Below are 17,026 nucleotides of genomic sequence, written 5' to 3'. Positions count from 1 at the left end.
GTAACCGACCTGAGCTTTTCGTAGGTTGGGTGAGACGTTGGACAGAAGCGTGCCTTACTGTGAGTGGGCACCATATCTAGCAGCTCCTTCAGCGATGGCTTACAAACGCGAGTCGTATGGAACAGCAAGCAGAATACACCAGACGCTCTGGTGTTTCACAGTAACGGAACAACGTATCCTCATTTGTTTTCACGTTTATGCGCTGCATTTCGTGGATTATTTGTAATAGTAAGGAGCTTGCAGAAGAAGAGATGTGTTTCCGTAGTGGGAAAGATGAAAATCGTTCTTAATATGGTAGAGTTGTAAAACTGTAAACTATCACACGTAAGCACAGGCTACGGGTAGTTTTCCTAGTATCTTCATTAGTTAAGATCGTAACCGCGTTATCTGTACGTTGGATATGTTGCAGACCTATCGGGTTACTTCATTTCGATCGCGTTGTTTGCGTGTGCGATCAGTTCTGTACGAAATTCGCCAGAAAATCGGAAGCGGTGAACCATCCAGATACTGAGTGAGGATACATAAAGGGCCGCGTAATCTGTGTTACATTTTTGTTGTACATAGTAATTCTACTGAAAAATAAACAGTATTTACAGAAAAATTGAAATTGTGAATGTTTGGTTCAGGTTTTATTCGATAACTGTTGATTTGCAAAGCGAAACAGAGGGATGTTCTAAAAATTAAGCTCTAGGAAATACAATTTCCTTTAAAAATAAGGATGAAATTTAAGGAAAAGGGCAAAACAAGATCATATCAATCACAGCTTCAGCATTTGCCGAGTTAATATAAAACATATTTCTGTTATTCATAAAAAACTTTCACATTTACCAGTAATAACATGAAACTCTTGCCTTTGATCATGATGATGAACGTTCTGCTGAGTACAAAAGAACAGCAATAATTGTATAGATATTTTTATGTTTGTGCATGTTAACTGTACTTCTATCAAAAGCAGTTGCTTTGCTTGTATAAAAATGCAGAAGCTACGCGATCAACTATTTTTTATTACTTATGAAATGGAATTTAAATTTCGTTATATAAAATACACAATGCACTAACACCGAACTAATTATGTACCAGACAAACAAAAAACAAAAATCGTCGGCTGCCAGTTTCTCTTTCTCCACTGATTTATGTTTCTTTCCCTATCGTTGCTACCAGTACTACCGATAATCGCGTCATTTACTATGTCATTTGTGTACTGTACCAAAACTACCGAACCGTTATTTTGATAGAGCCCAAATGCAGTTGTAAGGAATTTTTTGTTAAAAAATTTTGCTCGTTAGGGCCTAGTCGAATGTGAGTATCTATAAAGAACAGTTATATTTGACCGAAGTGCAGAAGGAATCGAGTCTGGAGAACAAAATTGGCTGGTCAGAGGAAGAGCGAGAAGTAATGGGGTAAGATTAGCAGATGAAATGGAGGGAAGAAAACAGAAATAGAAAGGGATGAGAAAAGCAGAGAGAAAGCGGTGAGAAAAGCAGGAATACGTTGCAGTGTAACAGATAGTGACAGAAAGTGCGAAATCTAGATCATCATGTCGACTTCACGAAGTCATGTGATAAGGCCAGGAGAATAGGAAAAAAAAAGAAGACTTTACGATGTGGCAGAGGCACAGGCTGGTTCGCCGCCGAACAGCCGGAATATGCCGAGAGGGAAGCTACGCCAATGGTAACAAGTAAACCATTAATCTGCTCTTCAAGGCAGAGGGGATTTGCATAAGATACGGTATACGAGGTAGTTTGTTTCACACTCGAACGGCTGGAATCGTCTAAGATTTAGTATTATACAGCCAAGATGATCGACCTATCAGATCTCGTATTGCAGTTCACAATAAAAAAATTGTGAATAATGAGCGACAGCTAATTGATTTTTCAGGTCCACTTTTCGTCTTGCTATACCACGGTCTTCCATTCTGTGTTGAAATTTACTTGCACCAGAGGCAGACCGTAGCAAAATGGAGATTGCCCACATATCTTATTAAGAAGTGCTCTTTCCTCGTTTCACCAGTCAGTGGATAAACAATATTGCTGTAGTGCCCCTTAGGGTAGTTTTTGAGATGTGGAACCTCTTTATTTGACTGCTCAATGGGTTTTGATTTTCTCACTTCCTTGATAAAATGTAATGAAAGTTGTAGCATTGACGTACATTCTTTGACAATCTCATTTCACAGTACTGTGCAAGTCATAAATTAAAACACGCATTCTAAAAACCATCGGAAGCATTCTGCCCATTTTTGGGCTTCTTACGTTTGTATTAATGTAGTTGGCTTCGGTTCATAGCCCTATAGCTCCTAACAAAATTATAAAACTAAATTTATTTTATCTCTAAACTTTGTAACCTTAAATATCAAGACATAGAAAGTTCTTTTTACTCTTTTATGATCATGTAGCCTTTCTTTCTCTGATTTGAGAATATGAATGTTATTAACAAAAATTTCAGTATGGATAAACAATGTACAGAAGACAATTAACTGATTTTAATTATTGTTTACGGGTCGGCATTTCAAATCTTATCAGCAGCAAATGTTTGTCATTTGGTATTTATGATTTCTAGAGGGTCCTTGAAATTTCTTATGTTTCCATATTCTAAAATATTCGCTGTATATAAACAGCAAGACTCTCAGTTGCAGAGACACTTCTGTCTGTACGCTGGTCTCCATAATATACGGAATTAGAGTTCCAGGTGTTGTACTACGTTGACGATCCTGCTTTTGGATTTGAGCCTGGTTGTGATTACGAGGTGACAATATTTTCTCGCAGGTGTAAGACTGGACGTAGCTGATCTATTATAAAGATTATTATCTACGCTTTGTTGTATCCATAAGCTTTCACGTAATGGCGGATCGTGATTTTCTTTTATCAAATTGCTGCTAATGACAGACGAGTCGGCCAACGCGTATTGTCTGTTTGGGTGACACAGCAGAACTATGTTCAAATGTGTGTGAAATCTTATGGGACTTAACTGCTAAGGTCATCAATCTCTAAGCTTACAAATTAGTTAACCTAAATGATCGTAAGGACAAACACACACACCCATGCCCGAGGGAGGACTCGAACCTCCGCCGGGATCAGCCACACAGTCCATGACTGCAGCATCTTAGACCGCTCGGCTAATCCTGCGCGGCCAGTAGAACTATCATTGCTCATTGTCTCCGTCTTCTGTGGACTGTGTAGTTGTATGTTGTATCTACTAACTGCTAATAGCTTTATTTACTTCAAAATTACTGATTCGACCCATAATAGCGTCGTAGGCGGAAATAACGAGATGTTAGACGTTACAGATCCCTTTTTACTCAACAGTTTTGAGTTAGTCCTGTCTTTTTCCCCTAAGCAATTTACACTGCCTTCTTCAACTATACAGTAACCGCACTTCGGTACTATTAACTGGGGGGGTGTTTTTTTTCCAGTGGTGTCACATTAGGAAAATTTCTCGCAATGACTTCGCGGCCCCAGCATCGAAGGGCGGCTGAAGATGAAGCGGTTAGGCGAGACCGGGAGGGATTTTGCATAGCAAACACTTGCCAGTGAGACTGGAGTCGATTGCGAAGGGAAAAGTGTGTCTCCGGGGGGTGAGTGAGTCCTGAAAGAACTGCAGGGACAACTTTTTCGCTGAATCGTCGCGCTCACACACGGCCTCGGACAGCCGGTGCTACATAAATGTCAGGAATAACCATCCGACAATGTGTCCGTGACTTTATTTGAAAGCCGGACTCGCCCGGGTAAGGATAGAGGCGTCGCCTCCGAGTAAGAGAGGAAGGGTTGGTAGGGGAGGGGAGGACAACAGGAACTCCAGGGAAGACTGCGGCTGTCTGTGCTGACGTCTGCCGACCCAGAAAGAGGGAGGGAGCAAAAGAGAGAGAGGGAGAGGGTGGGAGGAGAACAGAGGGAGTAACGCAATCAAAGTTGGGCGTCCCGGCGCTGCCCTGGCTGCGCGACCAGCCGCGCGGAACACGGGACAGACGTGAGGAGGGACTCACTGTGCGCCAGGGCTGCCAACTTCTGACCAAGTTGCCTGCCTGCTGGCGCCGCCGCTGCCGATAGCTCATCTCTGGGCCGCAGGGTTGCGCGCACTGGTCCCAGACGGCTCAGGGCCTGCACTGCTGCAAATACCTTATACAAGGGTCGGCAGAAAGTGATGGTGCTCATTTTTTTCTTCAACGGTTCTTTATTCCATGCGATGCCCATTACACACGTGTCAGAATAATGTTTCATCCACGCACATTATTTTTCCACGCAGTCCTCTTTCAGTTCCATGGCCTTCCTCTAGTGAGACACGAAGGTCTATGAAGCAGGTTCAGAAATGACCGTAACGAGCTGACGGTTGCCAACATTTGAGTTGTAGAGGGAGGGGGATGCCCCGACCAGAGCATGCATCAGAGGAACGCCGTAGTAAGTAAATTCACGTTCTAGTGTTCAGCTGCATGAAAGATGGCGAGCCACGTGCTGTGACCCACTTTCTACTCGCGCAAGCAGTAATACCTTCCGAAATTTTTCGCGAATCAAAACTGTGTGCTGCGAAGGCGGTATGAACAGAACGAGTGTATTTGAGAGGTGCGGGGAGTTTAGTGGAGGAAGCATGACGAACAAAAGAGTGGTGGACATTCCATTTTGACTGAAGAGTTGGCGAAAAAAATCGAGGAAATGTTCGTGAAGATCGCGGATTGGAGTAGATGAAATTTCTGTGGTGTTTCCACAGCTCTCCGGAGCTGTCTTACACAAGGTACTCACAGAAACGCTGTGATATCGGAAACTGTTTGCAAAATGGGTCCCAAAACAGTTGGCAGAGCAGCACTAGAAAAATCCGTTCAGTATCGCCCGACAGTTTGTTGAGCGACCTGAATTGGAAGGTGACGATTTTATGAGCGATATTGTGACTGGAGATGAGACTTGGGTGACTCATTACGGCTGCGACTAAAAGACAGTCGTCACACCAGTTCCCCGTCTACTAACGAATTCAAACGACAATATCGAGAGAAAAAAAAAAAAAAACTGCCTCAGGGGACACCAACGCACACCGATATGAGATCCTAAAAAAACTGGAGGGGAATACTAACGAGAGGAGCGTGCATGTTGCACGACAGTGCTCACCCTCACACAGTCTTAGCTACCAAGGCGCTCTTGTGCTCATTTGGTTGGTTTTGTATTCTCCCGACTTGGTGTCTGCATGTCATCATCTTTTGGCCTCCACACATGAGTGGAATTAAATTAATTTTCAACCGACGAGCAGATGCAGAGCGAGGTTCTAAAGGAGGTGACGGCAGAGTTATTTGAGAATGGCGTAAAGAAACTTGTGTCACGTTTCGCCACTTGCATTGAATGGGACGGCGCTTATGTGGCGGCGATGATGTGGAAATATGGTTAACACGTATATTGTCAGTGCCCTTCTTCTTTCAAATACACTCTATAAAAAAAAAAAATCTAGTACATTGTGAACATGCCTCGTATATGCCGTGTCGGTACCATACCTCCTTCTGTGCTGTGGTCTCCGAGTGCCACGTGCATCAGGCGCGGTGTGCATAAGAACGCTCATAGGCAGCACAACGCGCCAGGTACACGCGGCGCTCGGGGACCACAGCACAGCTGCGACACCTGAGGATGGGCTTATAAAAGTCCGAAACCGGTGCTGTGAAAATAAAGTAATTTACAACTGAAGCGGTATTTTCAACCTCTGCTATAATGCTCAGTTGCGGATATTCTTCCAACAGGATTGTTTGTCTTTAAGAGTAGATTATGACCACATATAAAATTTTTAAATTCATTCAACAATTCTATGAGATACTGAAAATAGAGCAGTTAGATGGAAAACCTGCAGCTGGGCTCGCGTGTTATGAACCTGGTTAGTTGTTTAGTAATATAGATGGTAAGAGTTGTGCTGTGAGAGATAGTGTATGATTTGTATAAACAACGAAAATACGTGTTTTATTGACTACAATTTCTTTCATTCGTATAGCGATGGAAAATAAGCATGCTTACGTCTGGCAATAGATGTTATCTTACGTCTGGCAATAGATGTTATTATGACTAAGCGTATGAGTATGTTTCTCGAAACGTATCTCTCAATTTGAGTGATATGCCAACGCACAGTAAGCTGTAGTGCTGTTGGACGTGGCACGGAGTGTAATGATTCGACGCAGCCGGAGGATTTGCGGCGTAAGCCAGTACGGTCGTGTGCGGTCGCAGAGGCGGCGCTGCGGCCGTTATTAGTGCGGCCAGCTAGCGTTAAATAACGAGGCCGGCCGGCGGTGCGCAATCTGCCGGAGTGCAGATGAAAGCCGGGAGCCACGCTCCCAAAACACGGCGGCGCCGGCTCCCGTGGAGGGCTGTTGACACCACGGCCAGCCGACCACCGTTGCTGGCGACCGTGCCAGGACGCGTTGGACCGGTAGCCTGCGTGCCGGAGGGGAAAATTGCAACCGTGGTGTCTGACCGTTAAGTGCACTTGAGCAACCAAGTTCTGCACTGGACTGGGAATAACGGCCAACCACCTCCAAAATAAAATTTTATTAATGCTGACCTCCTCACCAGTTTTAAGCCTGTCTTCTTCAGGAGGTAGTGTACTGTTAATAAATATTACGACTTGTGTGTAGAGCAGATATTGTATTGTTATAATAACAGGGTGTATACGACCCCGGGTCAACCGGGAGATCCGGGAAAAACCCGGAAATTTTTTCACCCGGGAGAAAACCGGGAAAAACCCGGGAATTGTTTAGAATTCCGGGAATTTTACATTCTTTTGGTTTTCAGTTAAATTTTTGTGATTTTGACTGGTAAGAAGCAACACTCCAACAAAGGACAGTACTGTATCCCGCTTCTGCAGGATAATACTGCAGCAACAAAACATGAACGAGAGGGAAAAAAACGAAAATAAAACTTAAGTTGCAAAGGAAATGCGCCGTATACAAAAACAAAACACAGTGCTCATACAAGCGTCTGGAAACAGCACAGTGTGTCAAAGGCTTAGGAAGACTATGCAGTGCTTCATAACAACAAATTGCCTCCGATGAGCGTGACGTGACAACTGTTTAAATTAAGAGTCTAGTAGTTGTGGGCGGGCTCTTGCGCATGCGCAGTTTAGCCGCGTATGACTAGTACCTTCTCCCACTTCTGGTTACAGAAATGTGGCTGGGCGCCACTACCTAATATTGCCCCAGTTCGGAAATACAGTAAATCTGGGGCTGATGCACAGAGCAGTCCGAATTGTGGTGGGGAGGTGGGTCGTCTCCACGTGACCCGTGTTCTTCGTTTATTGCTCCCACGTTAAATGATGATGGAACGGATTTTTGTGGTCGGGAGCTATCAAATGAATTAAAATACGTTCGCTTAGTAACGGAACGCTAAAATATGTTATTAGTTTCAGGTTTTATTTCCATTTTTCTGATAGTCAAGTATCAATCGCCTTGCAGAACAATGAAGTTATTTTTCTCGGTTTACTAAAGAGATTTGGCTTTCATTAATCTTTTCTGCTGAGGCAGTCAATTTATTTGAAACAAAGTGTTTAATTTCACACTCTTGGCTGGTTTCAACTGTTCGCTGCATTTCAAGTGCATGTATGGCATTATACCATAATAAAGAACCAAATATGAGAACACAACACTGGTACTCCAAGAAAATTTACATCCGAATATGGACATACGAATGTGCACTTTAAGCCGAATTATGCATTTTAGTGTGGTTCACGAAATTCCGATACTCTTGAAATATTCTCTGGTGTCTTGTTTCTTTTGTGACATAATGTAAGATATTTTAATGTTCTACACGTACGGAACATAAGCTTCCTGCATCATCGTAGCTCCGCAAGCGCGGTGATGCCTGTTGTCTGGCGCTCTCTGGCAACTGCTGAAACGAACCTATTTCTAACAGGTCGCGCGAAAATATTGCGAATGGTGGTTTGAAAAGCGTTACATTCACAGCAGATTTCCTTTTGCGCAAGATGAACTGTGTGCGAGAATGTACGATGAATTTCTTAAATCACAAAGCGTTTGACTCCATTTAAAAATCAACTCTTTGAGGACGACCATTTAGAAGAATTTCGAGCCCAGACCAGACATTTACGTCGTTATTCAAAATTTTATCTTAATTTAAACCATGAACTTTTCTTATTTGTGTGTTCGCGCTACTTCGAGTGATCTTCCTATTGGCCGACTACACCACGTGTCCTACGCTGTCATCAGCGGGCGAGATCAAGTGACATGAGCTATGACTGGCTTACAAAAGCGCATCGCAATCTCGATTTCAATGCTTCGGAAAGTGAGATGCGGTGTTTGGGGGAATTCACCCATGGACCTTGCCGTTGGTGGGGAGGCTTGCGTGCCTGAACGATACAGATAGCCGTACCGTAGGTGCAACCACAACGGAGGGGTATCTGTTGAGAGGCCAGACAAACGTGTGGTTCCTGAAGAGGGGCAGCAGCCTTTTCAGTAGTTGCAAGGGCAACAGTTTGGATGATTGACTGATCTGGCCTTGTAACACTAACCAAAATGGCCTTGCTGTTCTGGTACTGCGAACGGCTGAAAGCAAGGGGAAACTACAGCCGTAATTTTTCCCGAGGGCATGCAGCTTTACTGTATGATTAAATGATGATGGCGTCCTCTTGGGTAAAATATTCCGGAGGTAAAATAGTCCCCCATTCGGATCTCCGGGCGGGGAGTACTCAAGAGGACGTCATTATCAGGAGAAAGAAAACTGGCGTTCTACGGATCGGAGCGTGGAATGTCAGATCCCTTAATCGGGCAGGTAGGTTAGAAAATTTAAAAAGAGAAATAGATAGGTTAAACAGATTCAGAAGGATGTAGGCTGCAGTAGGTACTGGGAGATGAAGAAGCTTGCACAGGATAGAGTAGCATGGAGAGCTGCATCAAACCAGTCTCAGGACTGAAGACCACCACAACAACAACAACAACCTTCGTAATACGAAAATATGCAGCGCACATGGCCCCCCCTCCCCTCCCGGGAGTTTCGTTTTCTAAAGTTCCGGGAAATTCTACGTCGGTATATGAAACCATAAACATTCAAAGGATTGATGACTTTTACAGTGCCGAGGAAGAGTGTACTGTCACTTAGCACTGAAAAAGTGTATTTTCACCCGGGAGAACGTATTTTTAACCGGGAAATCCGAGAAAAATCTCGGAATTTTTTTTTCTTTGTCCACGTATACACCCTGAATAAAAAATAAATAATTTTAGTGGAGCTTAGAATCACGTTATCTGCATCCAATGTGGGAGTAGCTGAGTCTGCTTGTTCGTGCCATCCACTCAATCACCATTTAAAATACAGCATTTAAAAGTAGTAGCTGCCTATTGTAGAACTTTATCGTAAAATTTATTTAATATCACACATTTGACAATGGAGCCAACAGCGTGTACTACGCCACTTGAAAGATTTGTACATATATGACATCTAAATATAAAACATTGCTTCGGATCCTACAGGGCGTAGGTATGCCATCTACAGAGCTATGGACATGGCGCCGACTGCCTGAACTGTACACGCACTGGTTTGTGGTCGGCTCCAGTGTTCAATAGACGGCCCTCATGCGCGTCCTGTATGCGCGTAGTTGTAATGAGCAACGTGTGTGATATCACGAACACATGTTTATTACTAGAATTAACGTATAAACTGAAAAATTTAAGAGGGGAGGGGTTAAAGTGTGCCATAAATGTCATGACTAATAAAGTGTCCGCAGTCTTAAGTAAACAAACTATTTACAATACCATTAAAACGCACGAGAACCATTTATCCGCGAAAACTTTTCTGCTAGTCGGCGCACGTAACTAGTTCCGTTTTTGGATTACCTACACTTCGCAGGTGTCGATGCCACGTTTTATGTTTCGGTGCCATATGTTTTCAGATCTGGTGCTGATTTCATTGTCAAATGTGATATTTTTTAAAAGAGTTTTGAGACAAATGGTTTAGAGTAGAGAGCTACTGCTTTTAACTCGTATATTTTAAATGACACGCACATGTACTAGACAGAGTGAACGATTCCCACATTGAATGTAGATAATGTGATTCTACGTGAGGAACCTTCACTGAAATTATGTGTAACCATTTCCTGTAATTTTGTTCATTGTAACGGTAGGATATTTGTACCACACACAATGTCGTTATATGTGGTAATAGGTACACCTTCAGTGGAAGACAGTTTTACATCTGTCGAAACCATGGTCAAGATTTAATAGATTTGTGTTTTGCAACTGGTTGTCTGTTAACCTCAAGCTCTTGCACGCACAGTTGCTGAAGCGCAGCCATGTTCGAAATCTTACTACAGCAAGTGTTCCGCATGACCACCATTCTTATGAAGGCAGTCTTCAGCACGTCTTGTCACTGATGCCCATACACCTTCAAAAACACCAGACGTGTTCCGAATGCACTGACAGCCGTCCACAATACGTTCCTTGTGAACATCGACACTATTAACAAGACTGGAATACACCAAAACTTTTAAATATACCCAGGGAAGAAAAAAAAACTGAGTAGATTTAAGTCAGGGGACGGTACCAGCAAGCAACGACTGGTGTACTTGTCAAAGATTCGTGCTGCATATTTGAGAACAAGTTCATGAAAGTACGCCAGTGTGCCATCGTGCGTGTACCACATACACATCCTTTCACCGTAAGGAATACCATCCAAACAGTCGATTAGCTTATGTCGCAGGAAATAACGGTAGACACAACCAGAAGTCGGGCAGGTGCGAAATATGGCTGTCAACTAATCACCAACGGCATCTGCCCAAACGTTAATGATCCGCTGATGTGTCGACTGAATGATAGAATTTGGGTTCTCATAAGCCCAAACATATGGGTTGTTGATGTTCTGAATACAGTTTCGTTTAGATCACGCTTCCTCTGTAAGTAACACGTGCAAGAGACACCGTGGTTCTTTCTCACATTGTGTAAGGATCCATTAGCGGAAGGCAATCGGGGTCAAAAGTGCTTACTTCTTACGTGAAATGCGTACAACTGTAGCCGATGTAATATCTGGCATAATGCGTTCTGCTGTAGCAATCCTCCTGGCACTTGTGCCCGGCATTTTGCCTACATGTAATAGACGCTTATCTATTCGTGGTGTGCCACGCGATCTGGGACGTCTTGTCACGGTCCGTGCCGCTCCGAACGTCGGAGGTTCGAGTCCTCCCTCGGACATAGGCGTGTGTGTTGTCCATAGCGTAAGTTAGGTTAAGTAATGCGTAGGCTTAGGGACCGATAACCTCAGCAGACCTTACCACAAATTTCCAATTTTTCTATTCGTGGTGTCTAAATTGGTCGTCTACCTGCCAGTTGTATTTTTTGTTTTAAACGAACCTGAACCGATAATTGTAACTTTCAAATTTTTTTCTTAAAGAATTTACTTTCTATACTAGCGATTCATCAAGAACATTAACACATTTAATCACACCAGGTGAGCGTGGAAGTAGTTGCCAGGAAGTAATTGATGGAAAATTACTTTTAACAAATGTGAATTTTATTCCTAAAAGCCTTTTCAAAAACATGTAAAATTGTAAGCAGAAAAGTACCCTCGAAATATCAAGTTACAATTTTATTTAGAGGCAAAGAACAATACAAACAGTAAGAGCCTTCGGTTCAAAAATGGCTCTGAGCACTATGGGACTTAACATCTATGGTCATCAGTCCCATAGAACTACTTAAACCTAACTAACCTACGGACAGCACACAACGCCCAGTCATCACGAAGCAGAGAAAATCCCTGACTCCGCCGGGAATCGAACCCGGGAACCGGGGCATAGGAAGCGAGAACACTACCGCACGACCACGAGCTGGAGCCTTCGGGCTGAGAAGCTTGCCGGCTCCCTTTCAAAACGGCCGTAGCCATGACCGCTCACAACAACCTCTGAAAGACTACACTGGTGCAAATCTGCAACACACCAGATTACTTTAAACTAAAAATTTTAACAACTCGCACAAACACGTTAACTAAACACCCCGTAAGAGGGATGGAAATGGTACAAAACACATTAAAATTATTTGCCACCGAAATTGCAACTTGTTTTTAAAGAACTCTTATGGCGGAAGGGTGGCCACTTTATAAACTAAAATAATTATTTAAATAAAACCCATGAAATTCAGACTTACATAAAATGTACAACGTGGTCTACATTACACATACACCACCTCGCAACATGATAGGCAAGATAAAAACGTATTTCAGAAATTCGGCCTTTAAGCAATAAATTCGTTAACATCGAATCCGACAAACATGACAGAGGCAGTTATTAACGTATGGCAGACTGACCGACAGACAGACAGACAGACAGACAGACAGACACTAACTGTCTAACAAATGTGGACGAAAGACAGACGAGCAAGCTGGGGACGAAAGACTGACCAAGAAACACGTAGAAGTTAACAAGTAAATGAAACAACATATCACAAATCACTGAACTTTTAATAAACTGCGATGTCTGACGAAGACCTGGCGCAGGACCCCCAAATCGCTCTCCCGAACCGTCCGCTGCCACCCGCTTCAACGGACGCAGGAAGGCGCGCCGATCTCCCGTCTCACAGCGTCGCAGCTCGCACCGGCCAGACTGATGTCGTGTCGGCCGCGAAGCCACTATCCCTCGCTATACGGCGCGGCCCACTGGACTCAAACGTGGCGACCTCACAAGCGCCGACGCTCCAGGCGGACAAGTCATCTTGTGTCACCGACCAACCGATCGAGCCAACCGCCAATGCCCACTGCCTAAACAAACTCTAGCAGACTGGCGGCCTAACACATACTAGCACTCCGCATGACAGACTCTGGCTGCCGCACAAATGGTAACGAGAGACAGACCAGCAACCGGTGACGAGTGACTGACCCAGACTCACTCCGCCTGACCAACTGACTAGACCAGCCGAGCAGACAGGCAACCTTTCCGCGTTCCCACCAGAGGGACACCCCAAAAGCTGCGATTACCACAGCGGCGCCACCTCCAGAAAAGGAAAGGACTGCTTTACACTACGCGCTGCGGCGCGCTCTTCAAAACAGCAAATTTTACCACGGCTCAGAACCGGTCTCCGGCAGGCGCTGATGGGACGTGGTGAATACTCTCCTGTCTCGTAGTCTTCCGTTCTTCCCTGAGGATATAATCGTCCTGCTTCTCATTACCAAGCTCATGCATGTCAGTCATTTTTTCGTATGAATATGTGTGCGAAGTCACAGCAACTGCGTCAAATACTAAACGTGCTCATTGCGTTTTCTGTGGGAACTGGTGTTCGGCCTGTAATCTCATTGATTGGGATGTGTCTTCAGTTATGAGTCCCGCTTCGAATTGAGCCCCGAAGATCAGGGGAAACAAATGTGGAGACGTCACAGACAGCAGTGGAGTACCAATCTGATTGTCGTCCGCCATAAGGCCAGAGAACCCGGAGTGATGGTCTCGGGTGACATTTTTTTCCGTTGCAGGACCCCTTTGGTTGTCGTCCGCGACACCCTTATATCACAGCGGTACGCCGATGGTATTGTTCGGCCCACTTTACTGTCCGTTATGGCAAGGTATCCTGGGCTTACATTTTAGCAAGATAACGCCTACCCGCACACGGCCGGCCGAAGTGGCCGTGCGGTTCTAGGCGCTGCAGTCCGGAACCGCGCGACCGCTACCGTCGCAGGTTCGAATCCTGCATCGGGCATGGATGTGTGTGATGTCCTTAGGTTTAACTAGTTCTAAGTTCTAGGGGACTGATGACCTCAGAAGTTGAGTCCCATAGTGCTCAGAGCCATTCGAACCATTTGAAACCGCACACGGCGATAGTTCCTACTGCTTGGCTTGGAGCTTGCCAAACCCTACCTTGGCCAGCAAGGTCGCTGTGATTGAGAACGATTGAAGTATTATGGGTAGGACCCTCCAACCAGCTCTTGCTTTTGGCGATCTAACTCGCCAGTTGGACAGAATTTGCCACAGGATCCCTCAGGAGGACGTCCAACACCTGTTCCAATCAATACCAAGCCAAGTAACTGCTTGCAAAATGGCCAGATGTGGACCTACATCTTAATGATTTGCTCAATTTGTGTAGCTCTTTCTCTAGAATAAATCATCCAGAATTTCTGAAATTGTAATTATTTGTTTGCCTGTACATGCACATTACATCACCAATTTTCGTTCCTTTTAGATAATTCCTTCGTGGTGACCCGTTTTTTGAGTGTGTTTCCAAAAAATAACTTGAGGACTTTGGTGTAAGTATTTGCTCGGAGGACAGAAAAGGAATTCATTGCGAGCCCCCTAAAGCCAGTCAGAGGACTGATGAAAACAAAATCAAAATAAAAGTAGAACCAGTTCCTCACTCTCAGGCGTGCGTGCTTGGCGGGACTTTGCACTGATCACTTTTTGGGGTTCCAAAGAAGCGGGGAAATTCGTCTGGTCAGGTGGTAATCTGCGACATGGGTATATTTCCGTCTAAAGGGCACAGACTGCTGCTGGCTAGTGCAGCTTGCTAAACCATAGCAGAGAATAGCCCCCTCCGCCACACACCGTCAGGTGGCTTGCGGAGTATGGATGTAGATGTAGAATAATTTTCATCATGTAGATGTGAAAAGAAAACTGCCGAAAGCCATGGCAAAAGTGAAATAAATTTTCTAAGTAAGTAGGTGCGTGTGGAATTGTAGGGCCTAAGTGGCAATTACATGGATGTAGGCGGTAGTTTTCGAAGTTCAGTATACTCTTCGGACAGATAATGTACAGCAGAAATAGTCTCTGCGCTGTGTATGTGGCCTTGACACGCGCGAGGCTGATAGAATGAATACGCGAGGAGCCGACCGTACCGTAGATAGCTGCCGCTTGACAAGTGAACATTGCGCCGCGAAAAGACAAAAGCTACACAGCTTCATCACTCGCGAGTGGAGTGCGTAGGAGACAACGTCTTTTGGTCCGCAGGCTCTCGGGCAGAACAAAACCCCTTCAGCACACGGGGGAATTTTACGAGTCAATATTTGCAGAAAGCTTACACACACACGTGCGCCATTGTGTGGAATCTCTTATTTACGCGTGAGGCGGCAAGGCCGGCCGTTACCATCGGAATGTGGGCTACCCTTTGTTTCTGACCCACTGCCGTGCATCCCTCTTACCGCATTCGACGGACGTGTGCTAAACTGTCGCAAATCAGAAGCCCCCGTCTAAGACAAGAGCACGAGACGATCTCAAATAAACATCGCCAGTCCTTTCTTAAAATATCTCTTTATTATTATTACAATTAGTATCCACGTTTGGACGTCAGTGCACCGCGTGATGCACAAGGCGTTTTTTGACTGTTTTGTTTCAGCTTTCCTTTGTGTGCCTGTATTTACTTCACTCTCTCAGAAATGGCTCTTTCCCCGTCAGAGCTATTGTGTTGTGCCTAAACATTTTTCTGTATGGTATATTAGATTGTGTTATTCCTGCTTTCCTTCAGGTCTTCTGTTATTACAACGATCTGTTGTACGTTCCTTCTTCTGTATATAATTCGCACGTAAAGTTTTCGATTTCTTCAGTGTCTCTCTTGTCTTTAACATTACTGTCTGAGCCTCATAAAGACACACTGATTTGATGACTCTCTTGCCCTGAATGGTTTCGACTGCGCTGAGGAACTCCCTCGAATTTCTCGTGTTTAGTTTTTAGATTTTTCTGTCCCAGGATGTACGCGGGTCTTTTGTTTTTTCAAATGATCGTTGGAGCCCTGCTCTTTCTGTTGTGTCGATAACAATTTCTAACTGTTTTTGTGCTGTTTGAATGTCGCGACAAAGAATCGTCCGATCGTTTGCAAAACCTAAGTACTGTGTAGTAATATTTGTTCTTCCGTACTGGATTGGCTTCTAAATTTTAAGCTCAGAATTTCGCTCCCGCTACTCTTGGATTCTAAATTATCGTACTTACAAGGGAACCTCCCCATCGCACCCCCCTCAGATTTAGTTATAAGTTGGCACAGTGGATAGGCCTTGAAAAACTGAACACAGATCTATCGAGAAAACAGGAAGAAGTTGTGTGGAACTATGAAAAAATAAGAAAAATATACAAACTGAGTAGTCCATGTGCAAGATAGGCAACATCAAGGAGAACGTGAGCTCCGGAGCGCAGTGGTTAGCGTGAGCGGCTGCGGAGCTGGAGGCCCTTGGTTCAAGTCTTCTCTCGAGCGAAAAGTTTAATTTTTTATTTTCAGACAATTATCAAAGAACAGGCACTCACACATAATCAACTTCGCTCTCCAAAATTCCAGGACATGTTCAGATTTGCTTGGACATATGCAGGATTTGACGGTCTACACACGGAAAAATTTGAAAGCGTTAAAAATATATGTTTTGATAGAGCGCAGGGAAAACTGTGCGACTGTGAAACTGTTGCATTCATTTGTTGCAGTTTATGTGACAAACTCTTATGTTTTCATCACTTTTTTGGGAGTGATTATCACATCCACATGAAAACCTAAATCGGGCAAGGTAGAAGAATCTTTTTATCCATTCGCCAAGTGTACAAGTTAGGTGGGTCGACAACATATTCCTGTCATGTGACGCACATGCCGTCACCAGTGTCGTATAGAATATATCAGACGTGTTTTCCTGTGGAGGAATCGGTTGACCTATGACCTTGTGATCAAATGTTTTCGGTTCCCATTGGAGAGGCACGTCCTTTCGTCCACTAATCGCACGGTTTTGCGGTGCGGTCGCAAAACACAGACACTAAACTTATTACAGTGAACAGAGACGTCAATGAACGAACGGACAGATCGTAACTTTGCAAAAATAAAGAAAGTAAACTTTTCACTCGAGGGAAGACTTGAACCAAGGACCTCCCACTCCGCAGCCGCTCACGCTAACCACGGGACCACGGCGCTCCTGAGCTCACGCTCTCCTTGGTGTTGCCTATCTTCGCATGGACTACTCAGTTTGTATATTTTTCTTATTTTTTCATAGTTCCACACAACTTCTTCCTGTTTTCTCGATTGATCTGTGTTCAGTTTTTCAAGGCCTACCCACTGTGCCAACTTGAAATCTAAATCTGAGGGGGGTGCGATGGGGAGGTTCCCTTGTTAGTAGCATTGCGTACCAACGGGAAAAAA

General features: G+C 44.3%; 1 protein-coding gene across 5 annotated transcripts in view; it reads left to right on the top strand.

The window, feature by feature from the left end:
• Nucleotides 1–17,026, top strand: part of LOC124717390 (fasciclin-2) — a 921,178-nt gene that overhangs the window by 284,369 nt on the left and 619,783 nt on the right. The gene's annotated exons all lie outside the window — the stretch shown is intronic.

The sequence above is a fragment of the Schistocerca piceifrons genome, chromosome 9, assembly GCF_021461385.2.
Source record: "Schistocerca piceifrons isolate TAMUIC-IGC-003096 chromosome 9, iqSchPice1.1, whole genome shotgun sequence".
Lineage (NCBI taxonomy): Eukaryota > Metazoa > Arthropoda > Insecta > Orthoptera > Acrididae > Schistocerca > Schistocerca piceifrons.
The sequence above is the reverse complement of the archived record's forward strand: the minus strand, read 5'-3'. Positions and strand labels throughout refer to the sequence as shown.